The sequence below is a fragment of the Talpa europaea genome, assembly GCF_964194135.1.
Source record: "Talpa europaea genome assembly, chromosome: 6".
NCBI lineage: Eukaryota > Metazoa > Chordata > Mammalia > Eulipotyphla > Talpidae > Talpa > Talpa europaea.
In genome coordinates, this window is record NC_140072.1 from 99,569,853 (window position 1) to 99,583,442 (window position 13,590).

The following is a 13,590-nucleotide window of genomic DNA, read 5'->3' on the forward strand; positions in this document are numbered from 1 at the left end:
TTGTGACCTGGGAACAAATACCAGAAGAGCAATGAGAAAACAGTGCATCCAGTTTGATACAAACACAAAGCCCAGAGTGCAAATCCAGGTTCATTCAACACAGCAACTATCTCAAGGACACTGGAGCGTACATGAGAGCGGAGGCTAGAGCAAGAGTTGGATCTAGCCCCACTGGAAAGGCTAGGGGATTTCAGAAGACAGGGTGGTTTAGTATTAGCACAGTCCTGTTGACACAGGGCTTTTTTTTTTTTTTTTTTTAAGCACCAAAGTCCTTTGAGGATTTTATTTGCACATATGTTTCACATCCCTAGAAAAATAATCCCAGGATTTTCCTTCCTGTGTGTTTTCATCTTGCTTCTTCATGGTCCATGATGACAGCTGAGGTTATCAGTACAATGAAACCAAACTGGCGGATGGAAGCAAATTATTCTGTCCTTTTTCTAGATCTTTGAGTTGCACATCAAATCTGGGGCTGATTATTCCACACTTGTTTAACCTGCCTGTGAGGTTCACAACAATTTTCCCAGCTCTGATCATCAGTGATTTCAAATTCGCCAATGTAACCATGCTTCATCGTCACAGTCAGAAGCCAGATGCTAACTTTGGAGCATGGTCTAATAAGGACTTGGCGTTTGCCTCTCTTTTTGGCATTGTTGATGCTCTTGAGAGCATCAGCCAGGACATTCATGTGCACCATTATGGTGGCACAGAAAGATGGTGGAAAAAGGACCTGACATGGGACTTTTTAAAAGGCCTTAAAAGGAAACTTACCTGCCTGGTAACCCTTGGTCTCTCAAGTTTATCCCTTAGCATATCACAAGACAAATGTAACTAAAGCAAACAGTGTCTTTTGGGGAACAGTTCAATAAAGAGTCACCTGAAGAGGACAAACTAGGCTGTGTGAAGGCCAGTGAGGTTTTCAGGTTCCCTAAAGTTGAATCGTGAAGGCTGCATTTGGTGTTCTGGAAAAGAGCCCAGAGAAAAGCAGGGCAACTGTGAAGCTGCGGTATTGGCCAGGTGTGCCCTGATAGAGGAAGAAAGAACATGGGACATGAGGCAGACACTATGGGTGTTTCTACTTTGGATATCTGACAAAATGGCAGATCATTAAAGGAATCAGGGTAGTTGTAAAGGAGATAAAGTGGGGGCATTTTAAATATGCTAAGTTTGAGTTAATGGTGAAATATTCTACTGATAGTGTGCAGTCAGTAGTTGGAAATAAATAATTGGACTAGAGCTTCATTCTTCATTCTAGGGAGAGTTACATGATCTTTAACATGGGGGTTTTAGTTGAAACCTTTAAAATGGTTTGGTGCTAAGGGAAATAGAGATATAAAGTAAAATGATCATGAGAAATAAGCTACATTTCAGAATACAGGTGAAGGTAACAAATTTCATCTGGAGGCATCTTGGACTCATGGAGTAGACACCATGAGCAAAACTCAGCCTTCCATGTTGAAACACTTTATGAACAAAAGGTTATTGAAACTATATGGTGGCAGACATGCCCAAGGAATGCTGCAGGGATTTGATACCTTCATGAATATTTTGCTAGATGAATGTACAGAGACAGTAACTGACAGGTGACAAAACAGGATTAGGATGGTGATAATATGAGGAAATAATATCATCCTGTTCAAAGCCTTGGAATGAGAGTAAAATGTGGTGGTGTTCACCAGTAGTGCCCTCCTCTCTCCACAGCATCTTTTTACTATGAAAGAAAAATTGGGTCATGTATATTTTTCTTATTGTATTATTTGTTAAACAAACTTTTATAATAGTCAAAAAATGCCTTCTCAGATGTTCTGAACAACAAAAAAAAGAATGTTAGTAATTATTATTTCTATCTAGAACTGTTCCTGTTTGAGACCAACTTGTTCAAATGTTTTTGTAAAATAGAAGAATCTTATTAAATATGAAAAAAAGAAATACTTATAGTCAGATGTTTCCCAAAGTATATTTCTCTTCAGATCATATAAATCTTTCACTTTTTACAAAAGTATATTCTCAGGAACCCCTCTCACCCCCCCCCCTTTTTTTTTTTTTGAATAAGAAATCCATGTTCAAGGGCCTCCCTTGGTGGCGCAGCGGTTGAGCGCTAGGCTGCAAAGCTACCTGCAGCCTCTGCAGCGCCAGTTCGATCCCCGGCCGCCAGCGAGGGTCCCACATGGCGTGACAGACCTCTCTTGCCGCGCCTGCTGCTCCCCTCAGCAGTGTATTTCGTCGGTCTGCCTGTTCTGTTCCCCGCTCTGGCTCTGGTGAATTCTCTCACCCTCCTGTGCTTCTGACTGTACCCAGTGCTTGTATAAATAAATAAATAAATAAATAAATCTTTGAAAAAAAAAAAAAAAGAAATCCATGTTCAAGCTGTTAGGAGTTAATGTATAACTTAGTAGCCTCTTAGAGGGGAAATTACAATTTAGTAAGTAATCTGAAAAGTCCCACATTGCAATTTAGTAAGTAATCTGAAAACCCTATTTAACCCAGTGAAATGTATTTAAATTCTTTTTAATACATGTTGCCAGTGTCTGGATTCTTGGTCTTCTTTGCTCCAGTTCACCGTGGACTCAATGTAGTAGATTTCCTAGAACAAGACCTTTATGCTAATTCCAGTCCTGACTCCATGATATAGACAAGTTGCATATCACCTATGACTTCACAGAATAAATCTGGAAAGCTAGGGTTCAGTTGAAAAAAGAGTAATTTCCCTCTATATCTTTGAAGTGAAGAACTATTATGGGATTCCAGGTTTACTATGGAATACAAAGGCATACAAAATGATGTTTATTAGAATCATTATAAGTAACAAATATTCAGCTTATGGTGACTTAAGGTACAAAAGGGAATTTATTGGTCTAAGAAGTCTCTGTGCCTTAGGCAGGGCTCAAAGCACAGGTTCAATGTATGTCATAGGACCCAACATTTCTCTCCTCTTCACTTTTTTTTTTCTGGGGTGGTTTCATTTTTATACAGTCTTTCTCCATCTGGAGGCAAAGATGGCTCTGGTAGCACTAGGTAATATGTGGTTCTCAGGAATAACAGCCCCAACAAAAGGGGCACATCTCTCAGTACTTGTAGCAGAAATCCTCAGAAATGTGCCGATAGACCCATGGGGAGGCATGTTCTCTCTGACCCATTCTCTGGCCAAAGGGATGAGATACTCTATTTGGTCAGACCTTGGTCATGTCTTTACAGCTAGTGTTATGAATGAGAGAGGACTGTTACTGTTCCATCCAAGCCACAAAATTAGGAACTAATAAGAGGGAGAATTCCCTAAATACTGAATAAGCAAAAAATGTGACCATGTGAATGTGTGGGGGTGGGGAGGGATGTTGTGAGGGGCTTGACAGCTACAGCTCCTTTAAGTGAAAATTGATAACTTTCTAGGTTAGGTCTTCCTGGAGGAAGCCAGAACTGTTGTTGTCAGATTTATTTGCTTTGCACTTCGCACAACATTCATGAAGCTTGACGTTTAACCAAATGCAATAGGATAATAATTAGGCCAATTGTGATAAATAGTACCCATTAACTTTCTTTTCCATATAATTTATAGAGTGACTATCTCATAAATATATATTTGGTTTTATAAGTACATGTCAGGCAGAAATAAATACTCAAGATACAGTCATCTTCTTATGAGACTTTTACTTACCAGGGTCTTAATTAAATTGTCAGGTCTCCTTGTCAGTGTTTTCTGGTTGTATTTACATGGGTTCTCTCCCGCCCCCACCCCAGGAAAAGAACTTAATATTGGGTAATTTTCATTCTTTTTTTCTTTTAAATATTTCTGTTTAAAGACATAATGCAAGGCTATTAAAGGTCCTGCATTTCACACTGCTAGCATGGGTTGAATAACCCTTTCCATAAAAATAATGACATCTCAAGCCATGGTAGGAAAATCAAAAACTTAAGTAGGTTTTGTGTCAGCCAAAGGAGAAAGTGCTGAGTTTGACTGTGAGGCATCTTTACCTCAACCACTCTGCCATCATGTTTACATCTAAGTCATTGTCCAGAATGAGAAACCCCTGCAATATCAGAAACAAAATCATGTGTTCTAAGTGTTGGAGTTAAATGTATATGTATGTATATATACACATATATGCACACACATATACATACATGTATTTAGTTATATGTGTATATGTATATATATATAAATCCTTTCTAAATTTACATTAGAATTTCTGTTACAATACAGATTTTATTCTTACACCTCTGAGTTTTTCACTATATTGTCTAATGTTTGATGAGTTTAAAAGGAGTATGTGTTTATCAAGGGCACCTGCTAATAGAAAGAAAGGTATTTCCCCTCAGAGCCTTAAATCCAAGCTCTATTTGTAATTTCTGTCCCCAGGTATAAACAATAATTTGACATTTTTTCCTTCATCAAATCTAATTATATCTTCTAAGAATTTTTATTTCATCCTTTTTTTCCCCCACAAACACCTTAAAAGCAAGTTGTAGACATGATACTCCATTACCTCTAAAAACTTGATAAATTCCTCAAAACAAGAGCTCTCTCCTACAAAACTGCAATATAGACCTCAAAATCAGGAAGTTAATATTGATACAATATTACTCAAGTTTCAGATGTCTCAATAACATCCTTTTTAACAAAAGGAAGCAATCCAAGATTGTGTTTCACACTTAGCTAACACGTCTCTTCATTATCTTTCAATCTAGAACTGTCCCTCATCATTCCTTGACTTTCATGACCTTGACATTTTTGAAGAGTATAGGCCAGTTATTTTGTAGACTATCCCTCAGTATGGGTTTATATGATGTTTTCTCATTTTAGATTCAGTTTATGCATTGTTGTCAGGAATATCACAGAAAAGACGCTGTATTTTTCTTAATGTGTCCTGTTAGGTGACACAAGATGTCAATTTGTGCCATTACTGATGATGATAACTTCAAATATTTGGTTCAGGTGTTATGTGCATCGTATCTCTCTATGATGGAAGTGCTTTTCCCCTTTATAATTAATACATGTGTTTTGTGGGCACACATTTCAAATCCATGTAAATATCTTGTTTCTCCTCAGACTTTCATCCATAGATGATTCTATGGATGAAAATCACCAAATGGTGATTTTTCTCCTCCAATTCCATCAATCCATCTATATTAGTTGGCATTCTAAGCTAAGGAGGTAACCTCCCTTCTTTCTTTGTGTGTTTCTTATTAGTGTGGCCTGAAGGATTTCTATCTTGTCTAATAGATTGTAATCTATGGTCATTCTTACTTATTTTTATTCTCAAATTGTTCCAGATATAGCCAGTGGGTGCCCTTTCAAGTCAATCCCCTTGTTTTTTAAACATGCCTCAATAGTGTGTGTGTGCGTGTGTGTGTGTGTGTGTTTCCTTGTGGCACAAAAAATAAATCTAATTTTGTCGCTGATTGTTTATGCTGGTATAGAATTTATTTCTTTGGGCAATTTTTGGAGTACTACTTATTGACTTGAATCAACCTGCTAATGCCAAAGAAACGTTCTTATTTGTTTAACCAACTCTTCAAATTATCCTCCCCTCTTGAATGGAAGTCCAGATCATCCTGAACATTTGCAGCTCGTCAGCCTAACTCTTAATATGCTGTCACACTTCTGCTTCCACCACCTAAGTTATGCTTACATTTAATAAGAGACACTTTAGGTAGGACTTCAGTTTTAACTACTTTGGAATGCCCTACTTGTATATCTAATACTCAGAGAGTCCTAGAATGATCTATCATTCATAATCAAGTGTTTTGGAGGAGAATATACAAAAATCTAAGATATTATACCCCTCACATATGTTGAATATTTTTCTTCATAATAACAAAGAGAGAGATTATGAACAAGACATAAGAAATCATCCATTATAATCAGTCTCATTAAAGATTTGGTATGAACTAGATAAATAATTTTTCCTTTGGCCATACCCAGGTCCTACAATAACATAGTTACTGTTACTTTGTGTTATTTGTTTCTATCTGATACTTATATGCCTATTTTGTTATACTTTATCATTCATTTTTAAGTAACCCCAGGTTTGTCTAGTTCATTTGACTAGAATTATTATTTCTACTGACCACACGAGGGTGTGTGTGAGCTTGGAACAGGAGCATTCCAGATAAGTAACAACTAATAGAATTTCAGCAACTAATTACTGTTGTCATTTTACTGTAGTTGGAAGTTATAATTAAAAAGGATAGTAGTATTAATCAGAATACTTCAGTCAGTGTTCTTTCACTAAAATATGTTTGATTATCAAATGAAAGGTACTTATCAAAAGAAATCAGAACTTTCAGTGAGGTTGTGTGGCATAGTGAAATTTCCTCAGTTCAAGAATTAAGAGATCCAAATCTTTCTGGTTCTACCATAAAGGTGTGACTTTTGGCATCATATCATCTCTCTGGGCTTTAATTTCTTTATAAAATAAGATAGATTGGCAGCTGATCCTTTGGGCCCTTGCACACATGGGAACAATGAAAACGGGATCTAAAATTAAGATATACATCAAATAACTTCTCTGTCTTACTGAATCATTTTTTGTTGACTAGTTTGGTTGTCTTAGCTGCTTTCAGTACATTCTCTCATAAATCTTTACAACCACCACTTCAGATTATGTGGTATTACTCTCATTTGAGGTTGGGGTTCAGTAATTTGCCCAGGGTCTCTCTAACTCCATAGCCCAAGACTTTATTCCTCTTCAACACATGGTTTCCATTAGGTTAAAAGACTAATTTCAATGGAAATTATATTCTTAGAGAATATACGGATTATTTTCTGCCCAGTTGAGTTTAGACCAAATCTTAGAGGTGCCAGAGGATAAAGGCCAGGAAGATTTGAGGGGGCACAGGAAGTCATGTCTCACCCAGAAGGGCAGTCTTTATCCCTGCCACCTGGTGAGAATGCATGCTCATTTTTGCCTTGTCATTTTCAAGAGAAGACCCAAATCCAGATTTTTTAAATGAAATATTAAATTTAAATCTTGGCAACAAATTTAGATATTTCAGGGCTAGGGGGATGGCAGAACATTCCCTAGCCCCACAGATTTCTTTTCTCACAGGTGGAAGTAAGGGGGAAATCATGAAGTAAAGCCCCATTATCCCTAAACTTCTTCAGGTAGCCTGCCTATCTTGATAAATTTACTTACTCCATAAAACTTCCAGGTTCTCCAAATGGCATTAAGCATTTAAAACAAGATTTGGCAAATTATACCACATTATTTTTGTATGTCCAACAAACTAAAAATGGTTTTTACATTTTTTAAGTTAAAAAATCAAAAGAAGAACATTTTATGACATGTGAAAATCAAATTTCAGTGTTCATAAATAAAATTTTACTGGAACACAGTCCCATTCATTTATGTATCTATTGGCTGTGCATGGCTGCTTTTATACTACAAGGGCAGAAATGGGTAGTTGCAAGATAGATCATATAGTCACAAAACCTAAAATAATTACTATCTGGCTCTTTACAAAATAAGTTTGCTACCCCTTGGTTTAGAATACAAAAAAACCAAAAAGTTGATCTGTCTACCTCTGCTTTCTGCACTGGTACATATTACCTTGAGATAAAAAGATGGAGTCTTCTTGTATTAGAAGGAAAGGGGTGGAGGAAGAGGAGAAAATAAAACATAATTATCTCAAAATATTATCCAGACATAGACAAAAATTATGTTTTTCTTCCAAGGCTACGTGCATGTCCTCTAACAAAAGCTATAGTACATCAAATACAGACAAACCACAGAGATACTGTGGGTTTTGTTCCAGACCACTGCAATAAAGCGTCACACAACTTTTTTGGTTCCCCTGTGATGTTCACACTATACTGTAGCCAATTAGTATACAATAGCATATGTCTTTAAAAAATGTACATACCTTAAATGTGACACAGACACATGAAGTGAGCACACGTTGTTGTTAAAGTGACAGATAGAATTGCTAACATAGTGACCACAGACCTTCAATTTGTAAAAATTGTAGTATATGTGAAGCATAATTGATTAAACAAAGCTCCAATAAAATGAGGTATACCTGTATTTTTGTATTCTGCTCAAATCATAATAATTAAACAATATAACTATGATAATTGTTGGTGGGAATGAATTTGGCCCAGAATGTTTATATTTTTTATGCATTTTATGAGTGACAAAGCAAAATTCTCTGGTCCAAAAAAAATGAAGCTAGAACACTCTCCACACAGCTCTTAACATGCACTTTTGTACTCTGTGCCTTTCCCTGGCACTTTTTTCTCTGGCTGGACTTTCTGCCACCCACTTCTGTGTCATATCTTTCAATGCTGAGCATAGAACTTGAGTTTGATTCCCATTTAAATCCAGTGATCTTAGGCAATCCATTAAACCTCTTTGGAGTGCCATTTCTCCATCTATAAAATGGAGCTAATCATAACATCTACCTCACAGGATTGTTGTAAAAACCAAGAGATAGTATATTTTCAAATGCTCTGTGAACTATAAAGTAGTATATAAATGTGATATGTTAAATTAATAATTATGTGTAATAAGTTGGAGTGATTATGGAGCATAGGAAACTAATTTTAAATTCATAAAGAGCTACTGAATTAAATTGGAAAACTGTAGGAAACCTGTTATAACTCTCTTCATTGGGAGAGGGTTAATGTTTTGATCAAAGCTTACTAATAGTTTGATCATGACGAGGTAAAAAATGCCCTTGTGTGGCCCCAATCCAGTTGGTCTACTAGCCCAGGTTCCATATTTGAAAGTCAACTGATTGAAAGAAGAGGGTTTAGAAGAGCTATATGAACTAAAATACCCTACCATTTCATCACTAGGGTTCTCAAACAGAAATAATGTCCATTTCCTATTCTTTCTTTTTTTTACCCCACTCTGAAAAATGAGTCTACTCCAAAGCATATATTAGACCCATTACCTGATGGATGGACGGTCAGTCCAGGTAATTAAATTCTTCTCTTCCCAACCAGCTTTGTAGAGTCATGAAGCTTATTGCACTGGTCATTTTCATTTTAATTTACATTTTGTTGCACCAGTGTCTTGTACCCGTCACCACTGGTGGCAGAATGTCTTCCTTCTGAGACATGAAGTTGTGTGTGTACATAAAGTATTTGATATATTTCCTTCAGCTCTAAAATACTATAGTATGAAATGTAACTGTGTTACTGGAAGTGAATTCTGATTTAGAAGTAATAAACATTATAAAATTGGAAGTGTATTTCAACAGAAAAAAATAGCATCACCCCAACAGTAAATCTTTGAAAGTTACACAATGAAAGGGGGAAAATGGCCTTGTAATTAAATTCTAACAATACTGAAGTGAATAACACTATCAACAGCAATGCAAAAAAACTATGTAAAATTATTTCCACAGAAACTTTTACATACAAAGTAAAATTATCCCACCAGAAATACAAACAATGTGATTAACTGCCTGATATCTCATAGATTGTTAATCTAATGCAAGTATGTTAGTCCCAACCATTTTATTGTAGTATAATAGTATTTTTGAGTAACCGAAATTAAAAGTATCCTAAGTATTACATTATCTAATCTTTGCCTATTAATGGAAGCTTTCCTTGGAGCCAGCATCTTCCTGCTCTAATCCATTCTACATAAACTGCTTAATTCAATCTTTAAAAATAGTAGCTCAGAAAGTGACACTTCATTAAAAACAAAAACAAAAAAAAATCCTCAGAAACAACCACTCATTCAGGAGTGGAAGTCTGGAAGTGCCAAGCTTACTCATCATCCAAGTTAAACTACCTGCCATTCCTCAAACACAGCCCATCCGTGCCCTCCACTGCACTTCTACTTCCACTGCTTGTCATCTGTGGCACATTTCCTTCCTGATCCTGTGGGTCCTGGCCATCTAATAATCTCAGGTCCATCCCAAATGCTACCTCCCCTAGCCCACGCCATCCGGACATGTCCTCTTCCTCCTTCTGACCCCACCTCACTCTTCATGTTTATACCTTCCAAATTATGCTTATCACAACCTGCTTTGAATTGCTTATAAAATTATCTTATTCACCATTATAAAATTTTAAAGTATTTGAAGTCAGGGTCTATATTTTCAGGTTCTGGTAGGTATTATACTTTGAAACTATCAGTAATTTTAAAAAAATGTCTTGCAATTATTGTTGTTTGAGTTTCAGGCTGAAATATTTTTTAATGACAGCTTTGTTGAGATATAGTTCAACCATTTAAAGTGTACAATTCAGTATTTTGGTATATTCAGAGAACTTTGCTACCATTACGACTATCTAATTTCAGAATATTTCATCACTCCAAAAAAAGAAATTCTGTGTCCACTGAGCACTGACTTTCTTTTCTTCCTCTCCCAGCCTTAGACCATCACTAAGCTACTTTCTGTCTTTATGGATTTGTCTATTCTGGACATTTCATATATACAGAATCATGCAATATGTGGTCCTTTATAACTGGATTCTTTTTCTTAGCATGTTTTCAAGTTTTATTCATGTTGTAACATGTATTATTAGTAATTCATTTCTTTATTGCCAAATTGTGTTGCATTGCATAAATAACCACATTTTATTTATCCATTCATGGACATTTGGGTTTCCTACTTTGGGACTTTTATAAATAACACTGCTATTAACATTTGTGTAGAGATTTTTGATGGAAATATGTTTTCACTTCTCTTGACAAATATACCTAGGAATGGAATGAGAAGGTCATATTGCAACATTATGTTTAATCTTTGGGAGGACTACCAGATTGTTTTCCAAAGGAGCTTCATCATTTTACATTTCCATCAGCAGTATATGAGAGTCCTAATTTCCCTCCATCTTCAGCAACTCTTGCTATTGTCTTGTCTTGTAACTAGCCTGGTGGGTATGAAGTAGTATATTATTGTGGTTTTGGTTTCCATTTCCTTGGTAGCTAATGATGTTAAGCATTGTTTCATCTGCTTATTGGACATCTGTGTTTCATCTTTGGAGAAATGTCTATTCAGATTCTTTGCCAATATTTAAATTTTATTTTTCATCACATTCATTTATCATTCATTTACAAAATTACATACTTTGGGGGAAGGGGTAGAGCGTCAATCCTCAATTTGTGTCTATATTTCCCTCACCTACTACCAAAGTTCTGGTTTCATCAAACTAGCAAATTGACCACTTCTACCCTTTACTCCCACCCTCTTCCCCATCCCCTCTGGTTAAACACCATATTTTTTCATGGAGTCTAAGAGTTCTTTTTGTTCTATTTTGCCAGGGATTTTTTTGCTTTGATTGTTATAGTGTATATATTAGTAAAGCCATTCAGCAAACTGTCTTTCGCTTTCTGAGTTATTTCATGTAAAACATATGTCACTTATTACCTCAAGTTCCACCCACATTGTCAGTGAAGGCAAGATTTCATCTTCTTTAGTGACTGAATAGTATTTCCTTTAGAATATATACATCAACTACTTTATCCAGTCATCTGTTGATAGACTTTTAGGTTGATTCCATGTCTTGGCTATTGTAAATAATGCTAATATGAACATAGAAGTGAATATATATTTTCAAAATTTTCTGATATATACCTCAAAGTGGTATCGCTAGGTTATACAGTATTGCCATTTTCAGGTTTTTTAGGAATCTCCATATCATTTTCCATAAGGGCTACACCAGTCTGTCTTCCTGCCAGCAGTATACAAGGGTATATTGCTTTTTCCCACCACCCTCTTCAACACTTTGTTTCTAGTCTTTTTTATGTAGGCCAATCTCACAGGTGTGGAATGATATCCCACTGTGCTTTTCATTAGCATTTCCTTTTTAATAAGTAATGTTGAAGACTTTTAATGTGTCTCTTAGCCATCTGCATACCTTTTTTGGAAAAAATATTTAAATTTTTAGTCCATTTTTTCATCGGGTTGTTTGTTCTTCTGTTGAGTTCTTTAGAAATTTAACCCCTTGTCAGGCATATGAAGTGCAAATATCTTCTCCCAGTCAGTAGATTGCCATTTCGTTTTTGTGATGGTTTCTTCCTCTACAAAAGTTTTTTAGTTTGATATAGTTCCATTTGTTTATTTTTGCTTTTGCTTTCCTTGCTGTTGGCGTTGAGTCCCCAAATATATATATATGAGATTTATGTCCAAGAGCATATGACCTATGTTTTCTTCTATTCATTTTATGGTTTTCAAATGCTATGAAGGGAGAAAAAGCAGACAGAAGCTGAAGAAAGTGGCCAAACTCCCTCTCCTACACAGAACAAAGCTATAGATTATGTTTATTTTATTCCACTAGTCCCAAGCTAATGGTTTCTTTTCTTTTTTTACAAATGACTGAAACCTGTTTTTATTATGAAAAATAACTCATAAAAGAACCAATTCTGGAATTAAACAGTCCAGCTTTTCTATTATGGTTCAACTCTACTAGCTTTGTAAATATGAGTAACTTACTCTACTTCTCCAAGCTTCAGTTTCTTCACATTAACAGGAATTATAATACTTAACAGAAGGGCTAAATAGCAAATAAGATTATGTATGCATAGAGCATATTTCAATGTAAGGCAAATGTTAGCGCTCAGTAAATGTTTGGTATTGTTACTAACTTCAGGAACCTCAGAGTTCACAAAGCAGTCCTGATGAGTAAAACTGAGCCCCAGAGGATTAGTGACTTATCTGAGATATGTATACTTTGTAGGAGAGCCACCCCAAAAGTCTTTGGCAAAAGGATAACTTCATATTTGGAACTCTAAAGGCTGGATGGAAGTTGCTCTTAGTAAAAGATATTTACATGTGTAAAGGAAAACTCTGTGAATGTCTCCTACCCTTTCTGGCAAATATCTGCTTAGGGCTTATCAATGTAGAGATCAGAACTAAATCTTCCCTGGTAACCCCCCATAGCTGACCCTCCCCCTGTGCCCCTGTACCCCAGTTGTCTCAGTTGTACTGAGTCTTTTCCACATATGCAGGAGAAATATATGTTACTATTAAATTTCTTTTTAGGTCTTTACTTTTTATCTTTCTGTCTGATGCTTGGTTATTTGCTAGCCTAGAAGAACCCAGGGGGTATGAGATTTGCTGAGCCCTAACAATTTCTTAGCAGAAGTGAAAAGGCAGTTCCCTATTTTCAGGTCTCTCCCTTTCTTTAAGAAAGGGGAACTGGGAAAGATGGCATTGGGTGATCTTTCTTACGAGTTTTTCAGAGCCTGACTTTATGATCCCTCTGCTCAATTCATCCCTTTTTGGAACCTGAAATCTCAGGCTCCTCCCCCAGGAGAAACACTGGGCCCATTCTGGCCAAGTGTGGCATCCAAGCAATGCTGCTACCTTCTCTAAATGTTATACCCTCTTTTCTTCATCTGGAATAAACCATTCAGCAGCTCCTTGGTGCCCTCTACTCTCTCAAGAACTCTGAGGAAGAAACAAACTCCTTTTTCAAGGATTTGACTAAATTATGTGTTCTTTCCATGATCCTGGAAAGAACTGACCCTGCCCAGATGCACGGAAGTGGGGGTATAGAGGGAATGGCACACAGATGCTGCTCTGAGGCACAGTGACCCTGCCATCCCTCACCTATCACCCTGCCCCAAACAGCCCAGGAGAACACCAAAATAAAACATCAACATTGTCTGACCGTGAGTTTTACGCCTGTATTTT

General features: G+C 36.4%; 1 protein-coding gene and 1 pseudogene across 2 annotated transcripts in view; one reads left to right on the forward strand and one right to left on the reverse strand.

The window, feature by feature from the left end:
- VWA8 (von Willebrand factor A domain containing 8) overlaps nt 1-13,590 on the forward strand; it is a gene marked incomplete at both ends in the record, with an annotated part of 320,923 nt that overhangs the window by 228,879 nt on the left and 78,454 nt on the right. The gene's annotated exons all lie outside the window — the stretch shown is intronic.
- On the reverse strand, nt 110-697 carry LOC311172350 (small ribosomal subunit protein uS8-like; annotated as a pseudogene). The gene has a single exon. The product of its transcript is annotated as a small ribosomal subunit protein uS8-like (transcript).